Raw genomic sequence first — 13,124 nt, forward strand, 5'->3', positions numbered from 1 at the left:
ACAGCAATACCCAATTCTACACGCCAAAATGACGATATTTGGAAGTCGAAATAAATAACTCTGTAACTCTAAACAGGACACTCATTACTTTTCGACTTTGAACTGCTTATCTGAAGACACTGACAGACAGAGAACAGCCGACCGTTGTGGCCGAGCGGTTCTAGGCGCTTCAGTCCGGAACCGCGCTGCTGCTACGGTCGTAGGTTCGAATCCTGCCTAGGGCATGGATGTGTGTGATGTTATTAGCTTAGATAGGTTTAAGTAGTTTCTAAGTCTAGGGGACTGATGACCTCAGATGTTAAGTCCCATAGTGCTCAGAGCCATTTGAACCTAACTAACCTAAGGACATCACACACATCCATGGCCGAGGCAGGATTCGAAACTGCGACTGCAGCAGTCGCGTGGTTCCGGACTGAAGAGCCTAGAATCACTCGGCCACCGCGGCCGGTGCTTACTTTTTATTTTTCTCTATACTCGAAACACACTAGTGTCTAACCACAGACGGAAAAGTCAGAAGAATTACATATCTAAAGGTAGATGTATTTCAAATCTCACAACAGATAGTGAAAAAAAAAAACAGAATGCAAAGTAATCTGCTACGACGAGAAAAATCTTGCTAGAATTTCCGGTGAATTTTCGATATCCTAGAAGTGCTGGTCTCGAGATGCTCCAAAGCCACATTAGCAGGTGGGGGCAGCATTGCAGCATTCCGCCTGTCCAGACCAGAGGAGGATGATCAGCTTGGATTTGCCCCTGAACACCTGAACAAACAAGACATCATGTGACTCTTAGACATCACAGAACTTTCCGTAGACACTTCGCCTCTGTGTTGTTCGAACCAGTCTATAGAGGCACCTGTGCGCCGAACAAAGGACGTCTTGTGACTCTGTGACGTCATAACACTTCCTGCGAGTGGAGCACTCTGACCGGTTCTCACTGAATTAACCCGCCAAACTGCTGCTGCGGCGTGAGAGTGCTGCTCACCACTTTCTGCAGACGAGCAAATTACTAGAGTTTCAGGGGAAACTATTTTGTACAGATCGAAAAACGAACAGATTGTACTGACAGTCCAAAAGTGGTTTACAGATTACGAAATAGGTAAACTACCGCCAAAGACACTTTCTCAATGACGCTGCTCTGCTATTGCCGAGGATAGCTTGAACTTTTCGGTGTGAAACCGATCTCAAACCCCACTATATCACAACAAACGACTGTACCACCGTACCATATCGATGTAGCAAACACAATTGGTATCCTTACAAAATCGTCATTTCTGCATCCTGCATACAGCTATGGATCACCGCAATGACAGACAGACCCAAAAACACCTAAGCATGTTCACGGGATATTTCCTGCGAGGTCGGTCGGTCATCTATCGTGGCCAACAGTTACGACTCAACTACCCACTGCACAAGATGGCCTGATGCGTGATCAGAGCACCCTCCGCAGACCGCAGCCACTCTCCAAACTGGTGTACAAATGCTGGGCTGGTTCCCCTGGCACAAAAACGTCCACCGATGGTCCTGTTTCCGGACTGGTCTACTTGCTACCATGGTACCTCCAACGAGATGCGAACATCTCTAGACTCTGGCATTACAAGAACAAATATATTTCCACACGTGTTGCCAGTATGTCGTACCATTTACGCGATATTTCTCGATTTCAAGCATGTAGCAAATTGCTACCAAACGGTTGCACAGTATAATCCCGAAGACAAAGACTGGGAATTATATCTCCAGAAACTCGAAACTTTAGCGAGGTGCAGCTAGGTTGGTCGTAATGTAAACCACTGAGCAACTAGGAACTTATCTATCTGCGAAGATCTTTACGTGAAAACTCTAAAATAGAGAAATCTGGTAGTTCTCCATATATTTTCTTAATGAATACCGATGTCAATGATATAAGATTCCAAATCATCCTTCTGCTTTACAAAGTCACTTGGGTTTTAACACTTATAATCGTATGTGTTTCTCCTGTCTAGAGAACTGGCAAATGTCTCTTCACCATCTAGATGCACACAACACACATCACAAAAGGTGTTCTCTCAAGCAAATAAAAATGGGAATGTGTAGAATGGCAGTACAGTCAGTCAACCGGTCGATTTGCATGGGAGGGAATAATTGTACAGAGCGAACACTCGCCCATATTGAATCTTCTCAAACTTCCACGGAGAATACTCGCACCACACGCGATCACGAAGGCTGCCTAACGCACAAGGAGAATTAGATCACTATTACCCACCTAGAGGGTGACACGGTTAGCTCGGCTACATTCTTGTATCCCAGGCTTTCCAGGTCGGGTGGCTCCCGCTGTAAGCCAAAAATGTCAATCGTTCCTGCCACACGCTACGTCTGCCACACTCCCGCACACCAGGCAGTATCGTCCTAGGAAATGAGCCGGATATTTAACATTGCACTTACAATGATCAAAGTATCGTAAATACTCCCTCCTGACGATTATGGCTCTGGAAATATCAAAATCTGAACGATTTTTATGACTGAACAAAACTTTACACCTAAGAATATCTTTCATTCCCTTTAAGATTATCGACATGTAGAAATCACTGTTTTCCATCATAGAAATCCATACCTTCCTCGTGACACGACAAAGCCATACTCTTTGTACATGCCACAACAATGACCACAGTAACTTTACACCCCAACACTTATTTTATAAGTCTGCTGATCACAGCGAATCTGTCGCACGTCCCCTAATAATTGTCTACCAGTGTCATGAAGGCTTAGTACCATGTTCCTTCGAATCACTTTCTAAAGTCGGTGGGAATAGTGATCTTATTACGAGCTTGCACCGCCAGCGACATCCACTCGCGCTTTAGTTCTGTTAATACACACACCAGCAATCACCATCTATATTCAATGTCGTAGTACTTGTTTGGAAGCCCTTCATTCAAAAGCAATACCACAACTCGATTAATATAGCTTGTATAATTTTAACATGAATATCATTAGCGATCCTCGTTTGCACCTGTAGAACCAAGACGGTTTTTTTTATGCAGGATGACAGTAATAAAGTCGTTCCGAATGTGCTTTTTAATAGCGCATCGCTTATAAGACGATTACATCTCTCTTTCTAAGATGAAATGCTAACACGCACAAGAAAAACAAATGCGACATGTCCATCCATCGCGGATTTTCGCTCAATATTGTTTGGTATCACCAGCATTCAGCTACTGGCGAAATATTACAATTATTGTGGGACGTGCGACAGATTCGCTGTGATCCGCAGACTTATAAAATAAGTGTTGGGGTGTAAAGTTACTGTGGTCATTGTTGTGGCATGTACAAAGCGTATGGCTTTGTCGTGTCACGAGGAAGGTATGGATTTCTATGATGGAAAACTGTGATTTCTACATGTCGATAATCTTAAAGGGAATGAAAGATATTCTTAGGTGTAAAGTTTTGTCCAGTCATAAAAATCGTACAGATTTTGATATTTCCAGAGCCATAGTCGTCAGAAGGGGGTATTTACGATACTTTGCCTATTTTCGAATGTCGTCAGATTGAGGCTGAAATTGTAAAATTTAATTGTAAGTATAGTGATAAATACCCGGCTCATTTCCTAGGACGATTTTTCCTGGTGAGCGGAAGTGTGGCAGAGCTAGCCTGTGGGTGGAAAGATCGACATTTTTGGCTTATGGCGGGAGCCACTCGAAGTGGAGAGCCTGAGATACAAGACTGCAGCTGACCTAACCCTGTCCGTCTCTAGGTGGGTGAATATTGAACTAATACTCCGTGTGCATTAGGCAGCCTTCGCGATCGCGTGTGGTGCGAGTATTCTTCGTGAAAATTTGAGAAGATTCAATATGGGCGAGTGTTCGAGCTGTACAATTATTCCCTCCCATGAAAATTGACCGCTTGAATAATTGCACTTCCATTCTACACATTCCCATCCATAATTGGTTGAAAGAACACCGGTTGTGATGTGTGTTGCGTGCATATAGATGGTGAAAAACAGGTGGAAGAGTTATTTGCCAGTTTTCTAGATATGAGGAACACATATGATTATAAGTGTTAAAACCTAAGTGACTTTGTAAAGTAGAAGGATGATTTGGAATCTTTTATATCATTGACAACGGTATTCATTAAGGAAATATATATGGAATTACCAGATTCCTCTATTGTAGGGTTTTCACGTAAAGATCTTCGCAGAAAGATAAGTTTCTATTAATTCAGTGGTTTGCAGTACGTCCCACCTCGCTAAATTTTCGGGTTTCTCGAGATATCATTCCCACTCTTTGTCTTCGGGATTATACTGTGCAATCGATAGGCAGCATACTGCTATGTGCCTGAAATCAAGAAATATCTTGTAAATGGTACGATATTCTGGCAAAGCATATGGAAATACATTTGTTCCTGTAATGCCAGAGTCTAGAGATGTTCGCACCTCGTTGCAGGAACCATGGTAGCAAGTAGACCAGTTCCGAAACAGCACCATCGGTGGACGTCTTTGTGCCAGAGGAACCAGCCCAGCCTTTGTACACCAGTTTGGAGAATGGCTGCGGTCTGCGGAGGGCGCTCTGATCGCGCATCGGGGCAGCATGTGTAGTGGACAGTTGAGTTGTAACTGTTCGCCACAGTGGATGACCAACGGATCTCGCAGGAAATATTCCGCGAACATTCTTAGGTTTTTTTGGGATCTGTCTGTCTTTGCGGTATATGTATGAGTGTCTGGTGGTCGATGTCTATATTCAGGATGCAGAAATGATGATTTTATAAGGGTACCAGTTGTGTTTGCTACATCGATATGGTATGGTGGTACAGTCGTTTGTTGTGATATAGTGTGGTTGGAGATTGATTCCACACCGAAAAGTTCAAGCTTTCCTCGGCAATAGCAGAGCAGCGTAATTGAGGAAGTGTCTTTGTCGGCAGTTTACTTATTCCATAATCTGTAATTCACTTTTGCATGGTTTAACTGTCACTGCAATCTGTACAAAAATAGTTTCCCCTGAAACTCTAGTAATTTGTTCGTCTGCAAAAAGTGGTGAACAATGCTCTCACGCCAGCAGCAGCAGTTTGGCGGGTAAATTCAGTGAGAACCGGTCAGAGCGCTCCATCTACATCTACATCTACATCTACATGATTACTCTGCAATTCACATTTAAGTGCTTGGCAGAGGGTTCATCGAACCACAATCATACTATGTCTCTACCATTCCACTCCCGAACAGCGCGCGGGAAAAACGAACACCTAAACCTTTCTGTTCGAGCTCCGATTTCTCTTATTTTATTTTGATGACCATTCCTACCTATGTAGGTTGGGCTCAAAAAAATATTTTCGCATTCGGAAGAGAAAGTTGGTGACTGAAATTTCGTAAATAGATCTCGCTGCGACGAAAAACGTCTTTGCTTTAATGACTTCCATCCCAACTCACGTATCACATCTGCCACACTTTCTCCCCTATTACGTGATAATACAAAACGAGCTGCCCTTTTTTGCACTCTTTCGATGTCCTCCGTCAATCCCACCTGGTAAGGATCCCACACCGCGCAGCAATATTCTAACAGAGGACGAACGAGTGTAGTGTAAGCTGTCTCTTTAGTGGACTTGTTGCATCTTCTAAGTGTCCTGCCAATGAGACGCAACTTTTGGCTCGCCGGCCCCACAATATTATCTATGTGGTCTTTCCAACTGAAGTTGTTCGTAATTTTAACACCCAGGCACTTAGTTGAATTGACAGCCTTGAGAATTGTACTATTTATCGTGTAATCAAATTCCAACGGATTTCTTTTGTAACTCATGTGGATCACCTCACACTTTTCGTTATCTAGCGTCAACTGCCACCTGCCACACCATACAGCAATCTTTTTTTTAAATCGCTTTGCAACTAATACTGGTCTTCGGATGACCTTACTAGACGGTAAATTACAGCATCATCTGCGAACAACCTAAGAGAACTGCTCAGATTGTCACCCAGGACATTTATATAGATCAGGAACAGCAGAGGTCTCAGGACGCTTCCCTGGGGAACACCTGATATCACTTCAGTTTTACTCGATGATTTGCCGTCTATTACGACGAACTGCGACCTTCCTGACAGGAAATCACGAATCCAGTCGCACAACTGAGACGATACCCGCAGCTTGATTAGAAGTCGCTTGTGAGGAACGGTGTCAAAAGTTTTCCGGAAATCTAAAAATACGGAATCAACTTGAGATCCCCTGTCGATAGCTGCCATTACTTCGTGCGAATAAAGAGCTAGTTGCGTTGCACAGGTACGATGTTTTGTGAAACCATGCTGATTACGTATCAATAGATCGTTCCCTTCGAGGTGATTCATAACGTTTGAATACAGTATATGCTCCAAAACCCTACTGCAAACCGACGTCAGTGATATAGGTCTGTAGTTCGATGCATTACTCCTACTATCCTTCTTAAACACTGGTGCGACCTGCGCATTTTTCCAATCTGTAGGTACAGATCTATTGGTGAGTGAGTGGTTGTATATGATTTCTAAGTAGGGAAGTGTTATGACGTCAGAGAGTCACAACGCGTCCTTTGTGCGGTTCGAACAAGACAGGGGCAATGTGTCTACGGAAAGTTCTGTGATGTCTGAGAGTCACATGTTGTCTTGTTTGTTCGGATGATCTGAGACAAGTCCAAGCAGACCATCCTCCTCTGGTTTGGACAGGTGGAATGCTGCAATGTTGCCCCCCACCCGCCGATGTGGCTTTAGAGCATCTCCAGACCAGCAGTTCTAGGATATCGAAAAGTCACCGAAAATTCCAGCAATTTTTTATCGTCTGTAGCACAGTGCTTTAAATTCTGTTTGTGTATTTTTCACTATCTGTTATGAGATTCGAAATATATCATCAACCTTTAGATATGTAATTGTTCTGATGTTTTCGTCTGTGGTTACACTCCAGTGTGCTTCGCGAATTGAGGAAAATAATAAGTAAGAGCCTTAGCATCCCTGACTCCAGCAGAAAATAAAAACTAAGCCCACACAACGCTTCGGAAAAGTGATGAACACCACAGTAGCTGTGGGACTCAGAAATTTTTCTGTATCTGGCAGTGCCTTCGGACAAGCACCTGAATCTCGAAAAGTGATGAACGTCCTGTTCAGAGCTACAGAGTTATTTATTTCGACTTCCAGATATCGTCATTTCGGCATGTAGAATTGGGTATTGCAGTTTCTATCGGTTTTGGGATCTATTTCCCACAAATGTGCCTGAAATGTCTCAGGGAGGAAGACTGGGATGTTTCTCAAGTGTTCCACGATATTTTTAGGGTCTGTGTTCACGTTTGGTGGTATAGATCGCAAAATTGAATCAAACTACAGTGCTGCAATCTTCTTGAAAGTGTATTTAGAGACATATTCAGTTGTATTTAGTAATTTCTGAAGCAGCGTGAGCTCAGAGACAAGGGAAGGACGTGGTATTTTTCACAATAGTGCGAGAAGTGTGTCAGTGATTGTTTCACAAGTGTGCCATGATCTTTTTTGGAGTCCTTGTTCAAGTGTGGTGGTAGCATTCATCAGAATAAAAAGAGCAATTACGCTGAAAATTGTTTAAATAGTCTTGCATCATTTGAAAAGCTCTCTCGCTCTCTCTCTCTTTGTGAGTGGTGCATTTAGTTCCTGTGACATCCTCAAGATATGTATGTGACAATATTCTGCACATTGCTTAACAGCAAATTAATTACTCCTGAAGGAGTTCATGTTCAATAACAAGGGGCTTCCATGCGCCAGTTCTAACTCCCTCAGGCGCACCTCTACTCCGGGCAGCCTGCACGGAGTGGCAAGACGCAAGAAAGTTTTCCAGATACGTTTGACCGATCTTGACAGTGGTTCCTTACTTGATTGGAATGGAAAAACGCCGCAGTTGTTTAACGTCGTCTAAGTTCTTTGAAACACCTGCATCAATTTAAAGGCGATTTGAGATTTCTGAAATAAATAAACAATATTCTTAAATAAATTGTTTAATCTATGCCTTGTGCCCTCTATGCTAGACTACTGTCATGAGATCCTCCCAGTCCTACAGCTAGACACAGACTGAGGGAATTTCCCGCCATTTTTCCACAGACCGCCATCTTGGATTACATCATGGGATGGGAGGGGGTACATGATTGGGGGGAGGACCAAATCACTCTCTGGTGGAGGTGTTTTGAACTAAGTGAGTTGGACTCCAGACCTCAAGGTGAACACACTGGCTGGAGCTACTGTCTATGACAACTCATACAGTTTAAATACACAATATACCGTAATGCATACGAAATAAAGACTTACATCCGTTCTATCCAGCATCCCAGCACAGACTGAGTCCTTTTCCCACCAATTTCCAAGTGGGGGAGGACAGGAGTGGCTAGGGGGAAGGGGGGAGGGGGCTGAAGTAAGGTTAGTGGGGTTAACCTAGTACACCTATTTTCACACCAAAATTTGAGCTTTCTGCCATAACGTGAGACGTTGTTACATCTTTGGCCGCCATCTTTGATCCGCCTTCTTGAATGAATGTGGCAACAATGCAGAATGGGTGATGCCAGATTTTTTCCACTACTCGCAAGATCACTGAGTATTTTCTTAATTCCACTAAATGGCTTTAAGGGTACATTTTTAATGCGCTGCCTAGGTTGACCAAGAAGAATTTAAAATTTAATATTTTTTATAATTTAATAAATGATACCGCTGAAATCGACTCACATCTGAAACTTCATCTTGAAATTTTATCATTTTAGGGGACTTCCAAGGCAATACAATATTAATTATTCCAAACTATGCTGGGTGTTATCAGAAGAAATAGTTTGTAAGAAGTTAAATCAACATAGTTTGTTTCTGGTATGACTGAAGGACTTATTCAATCTGCGGCGTTGTTTCATGTCGTTGTCGTACGATACTGCTATGCAAAGGCATACCCTTAATGAAGGTTTTGAAGATCTTCTAATTTTAATATTCAAAACGCCAGTGCTATTGACAGGTGTACGATATGTAAGCTTGACAAAATATTGAAAAATAGGAGTAAATTAAAAGGATAAAATGTTGATGGCGAAAAAGGCTACTGAACAAAATATAGAAGGCTGAGTTTTCTCTTCCAAACTGTCTGTTAGATCAGCTTTCCTCTTTTCCTTTCCACTCTTCACATACGTCATCAATTTTATATTTATATGTCATATAGAGAACTGTCAACGTTATACATGATAAAGGGAAGCAGTAAAGAAACCTTTTGAAATTCTGGTAGCATAAGATACTTTAAGCATTGTAAAAAATAAATGAAGTGCCTACCGTGTAGGATCATCTTCAAAATCTGGGGCCATGTTCCTGGCTTAATTTTTTTTCAGTTATTTGTGTGGTATCCGTTCTCTCAGACGTCCGAAAAAACAGACACCACACATATAATTATATAGATATGCCTCGATAGGCAATACGATTATTTCAAAGCAGACGCATACCATCGTTCTTCCCCTTGTGGGGATCCAGTGAGGCAGTGAGAACAAGCGAAAGTGAACAGTGTCACATCAGTGGTAAGCAGCATTTGGGAACTGGATTTGGACTGGAAGTGTATCCAGACAGCTTTTGCAGCCATGCAGAGCGGATGCATTGTGTGTTTCCACCTGTGGGACATTCATGCTTGTTGTTGTTTACATTCAGGGGCCATTACTTACATATCGCTTACATGTACTGCAATCACAGTCAACCATTTTCGAAACTCCACACTACGATTCACCTTCTGCAATGATTACACCCAAACAAAGACCTTGGAATTGGAACACTTTCTTCGCAACGTAACTAAGATCCCTGTTTGCGACATTTTGGGCACCCATTTGTCCATTTGAAGCAGTATGGTGTATTTCTACGTCGTCAGTGATGTAGCTTGTGAACAAATACGTTGTGATACTAAATAAAGGTTTTGCTTTTGGCTTGCCGATGGCAATTTCAGCGCAGTCACTGTCGACCACACAGGCATCTCCATGCGCAGCATACGAGTTTTCGAACTACCATTCTAGCTCCCAGCAGAAGACATTATGACGGCTTTACTGTCCCTACGACACTGTAAATGGTCACACTGCCAAACGCTTAGCGCACTTCCCAACATACATCGCTCTTAACAGTGTACGACAGAGCAACATCAATCTCTTTTGTCACATGCCATCTTATCCACAAATCAGCGGCTGCAGAATGGTCGTTATATACAACTGCCAACCCAAGACCTGTTCTGGATGCAGCAAAGAAGGCCACTCAGCTCTGAGTGTCGTCAGCTGTGCATGACCCAATTGCCAGCAGCAACCATGACACCTTCAACTCCAATGAGGGTTTTACCGATTACCAGCATCAGCGCTCTCTTCTCCTCCCGCCAATCATCGTCAGTCGGATCAGATACCAGTGTTATTTCCTGCTACCAGAGATAACGCTGGGTATAACATGCCACACTCACAACCTGATGCGACTCCAGCGCCACTATCAACAGCGATGTCTGCGAATCCCCTCCCTGCCAACGATATGGACGCCACGTCGCTTACTGTCCCTGCAACTTCCTTCATCCTGAACCGCCACGACTCCCTTCTGTCTTCCGAGACAAGGGACAGAAACGCAAACAACATTTAGCTAAAATTCGCAAAAGGAGGTGCAATACGGTCTTGGAATGAGACAACTCACATCTCCCTGATGCTGCAGAGGCCGTCCAGCCTGATGAGTCCTTAGAGAACCTGCACGACAACAAGAACAGTGACAACGCGATGCTGGACCTTGCTGTGGCGGTACCTACTTCGCCAGGTCGCCCACGTGCATCTGAACCAATGGAATCCACCATTATGACTACTGCCGAGACATCCTCCACTCTTACAGACGAGTGATGAACCAAATCACAATCTGGGGATGGACTTACACCAGATGGAGTTCTAGTTATGCCGACACCAACGCTGTAAGAGGGTGTACAGCACTGTTCGTCACTTCCTCGCCCCTCCTCATCCCGTATTGATGGGGTTCCCTCCACAATGAGACTCGACTCCAAATGTACCAAATAGCAATGATCAGCACTATCTACATTAGCTCCCGTGTGGAAATCCAACTGCTGCAGGAGATGATATGGGCTTCAAACGTCTACGTCGCACTACTACAGAAAGTACACCTAGCCACACTTCCAGACATCATGGACCACTTATCTATCTTCTGGTGACCAGTTTGGGCATGGTGTAGCCATCTTTGCCCAAGAGGGCATCTCGGTGGTTGATGTCACGTACCTGCTGACCGCCAGAAGCATGACGATCACCTTCATGTGGATGCATATCATTCACATTTACGCCCCATCAGGCTTCATCCACAGACACAACAGATTACGTTTCTACTCAGAAGAAATCGTCCCTTTATTGCCTGGGCGCTGTGACCATTACTTGCTTGTGGGAGAATTTAATTGTGTCCTCGCCCTAAGGATCAAATGCCCCACTACAACACCAGTCAAAAACTGCGCCTTGTCGTCCATGATCTGTTCCTGCATGACTCTTCGAAAGTCAGCACAGCGACGCAACTGGACAAACTTACCAGACTGGTCATTTTGTGAGCCACCTTCACAGGATTTACCTCTCTGCGGAACTCACACCTGCACTCCAAGGTGCAGAACTTTGGCGCTTTGGCTTTACAGAACACTGTGTACATCTGAAATATGCTCCTCCTGCAGTAAGTGGTCTGGCGCAGTCATGCATAATAGAAGTTAAACACCTCTCACCTCCATAATTCCGAATGTCTTCAGTGCATTATCTCGACATAGGCCACATTTGAATGTAGCTTGCCTAAGTACTGCACAGCCTTGACTTGGTGGTTGGAATGTGCCAAACCTCCAATCAGAAACAACGCCGACAACGACTCCTCGCTGAGATCTACACCTCTCGCGCCCAGTACTTCACTTGTCAAGCCGTAATCCTCATTGCCTTTGTAGGCCACTAGCGTAAAATGTACCAGGAGGAGCCTACCAACACCCACTCTGAGGAGGTCCTGTTGCCGCATGGCACATATGCCCTCACTGGTGACGAGCTGACAGAGCCAGTTACATCTGTTGAGGTCCACGATACAATTAACAAGGGTGTTTTGAATAAGTCACCTGGCGTCAATGGATTGCTGATAGAATTTTATCGAGCCTTCATTTTGCTAATGGCGTCGCAGTGGACGATAATGTTTCATGAACTGTTGACGACAACAATGCCGTACGATCAGCCTTTGTCGTGGAAATTATTATACCGATCCACAAACTGATTGGTTGGTTGGTTTGTGGGGGTTGAAGGGACCAGGCTACAAAGGCCATCAGTCCCTCCACAAACTGACACTAGGAGTGATGACAGCACTTTACCAGTCCCAACTCTGATTAATGCAGAATATAAAATTTTTTACACCTCTCCTGGCGACGTGTTTCTGCAAGATACTCCCACGCATTCTATCTCCAGAACAGACAACTCTGGGTGACCCATTTAATATAAAACACAAACGGCTATGGGGGAATGTTGCAGTCTGATCGCTCTGGCAGCGACATTCACTCTCCGTGCTGTGGTCTTTCCCATTGATTTTGACAGCGCATTCGATAACATAGATATCGTTTTCTATTCTCTGTGATAGGCTGAGTGTGTTTTCCACCGCCCTTTATTTCTACTTCCTGGCGCTTGTACAGCAGCGCCGAATCCCTGATTCAGGTCAATGGCTATGTGGTGGGACCACTGACCATACACCTCTACATAAACGAAAGTTGACCACTTTCGACACTACTCTATGCCATACCCTGGAGCCACTCGTCAGGAGCCTGACGGCCCACCTTTCTGGTCCCACGTTATGACAGCATACTCTCACGGTTATCTCACGCACCCTGACAGTAAATCTGTACGTCTTCCTGGTGATTCGACCTGTTGCGCTGCCACTCATAAACAGCATTTCAGGGGATATTTTTCAACAGGCTGACGTTCTCCCACATACCGCTGTGTTGCCTTGGCCTGCTCAGTTACCAGATATGTCTCCAGTTGAGCACAGGCAAACCATTAGGCTTCGCATGGACTGACTGAACTCCTCTATCCGACTGGCTGGCATAGGTACAGCATCTTCTTATGTTGGCTCAGAGGTGGTGCTACTAGAACGTGCAGTAAAAGGTGTGTCTTCGAGCCAGCTGCTGATTGATAGAGCAGACACATCAGTTATTG

This window comes from Schistocerca gregaria, chromosome X, assembly GCF_023897955.1.
Source record: "Schistocerca gregaria isolate iqSchGreg1 chromosome X, iqSchGreg1.2, whole genome shotgun sequence".
In the NCBI taxonomy this organism is placed as follows: Eukaryota; Metazoa; Arthropoda; class Insecta; order Orthoptera; family Acrididae; genus Schistocerca; species Schistocerca gregaria.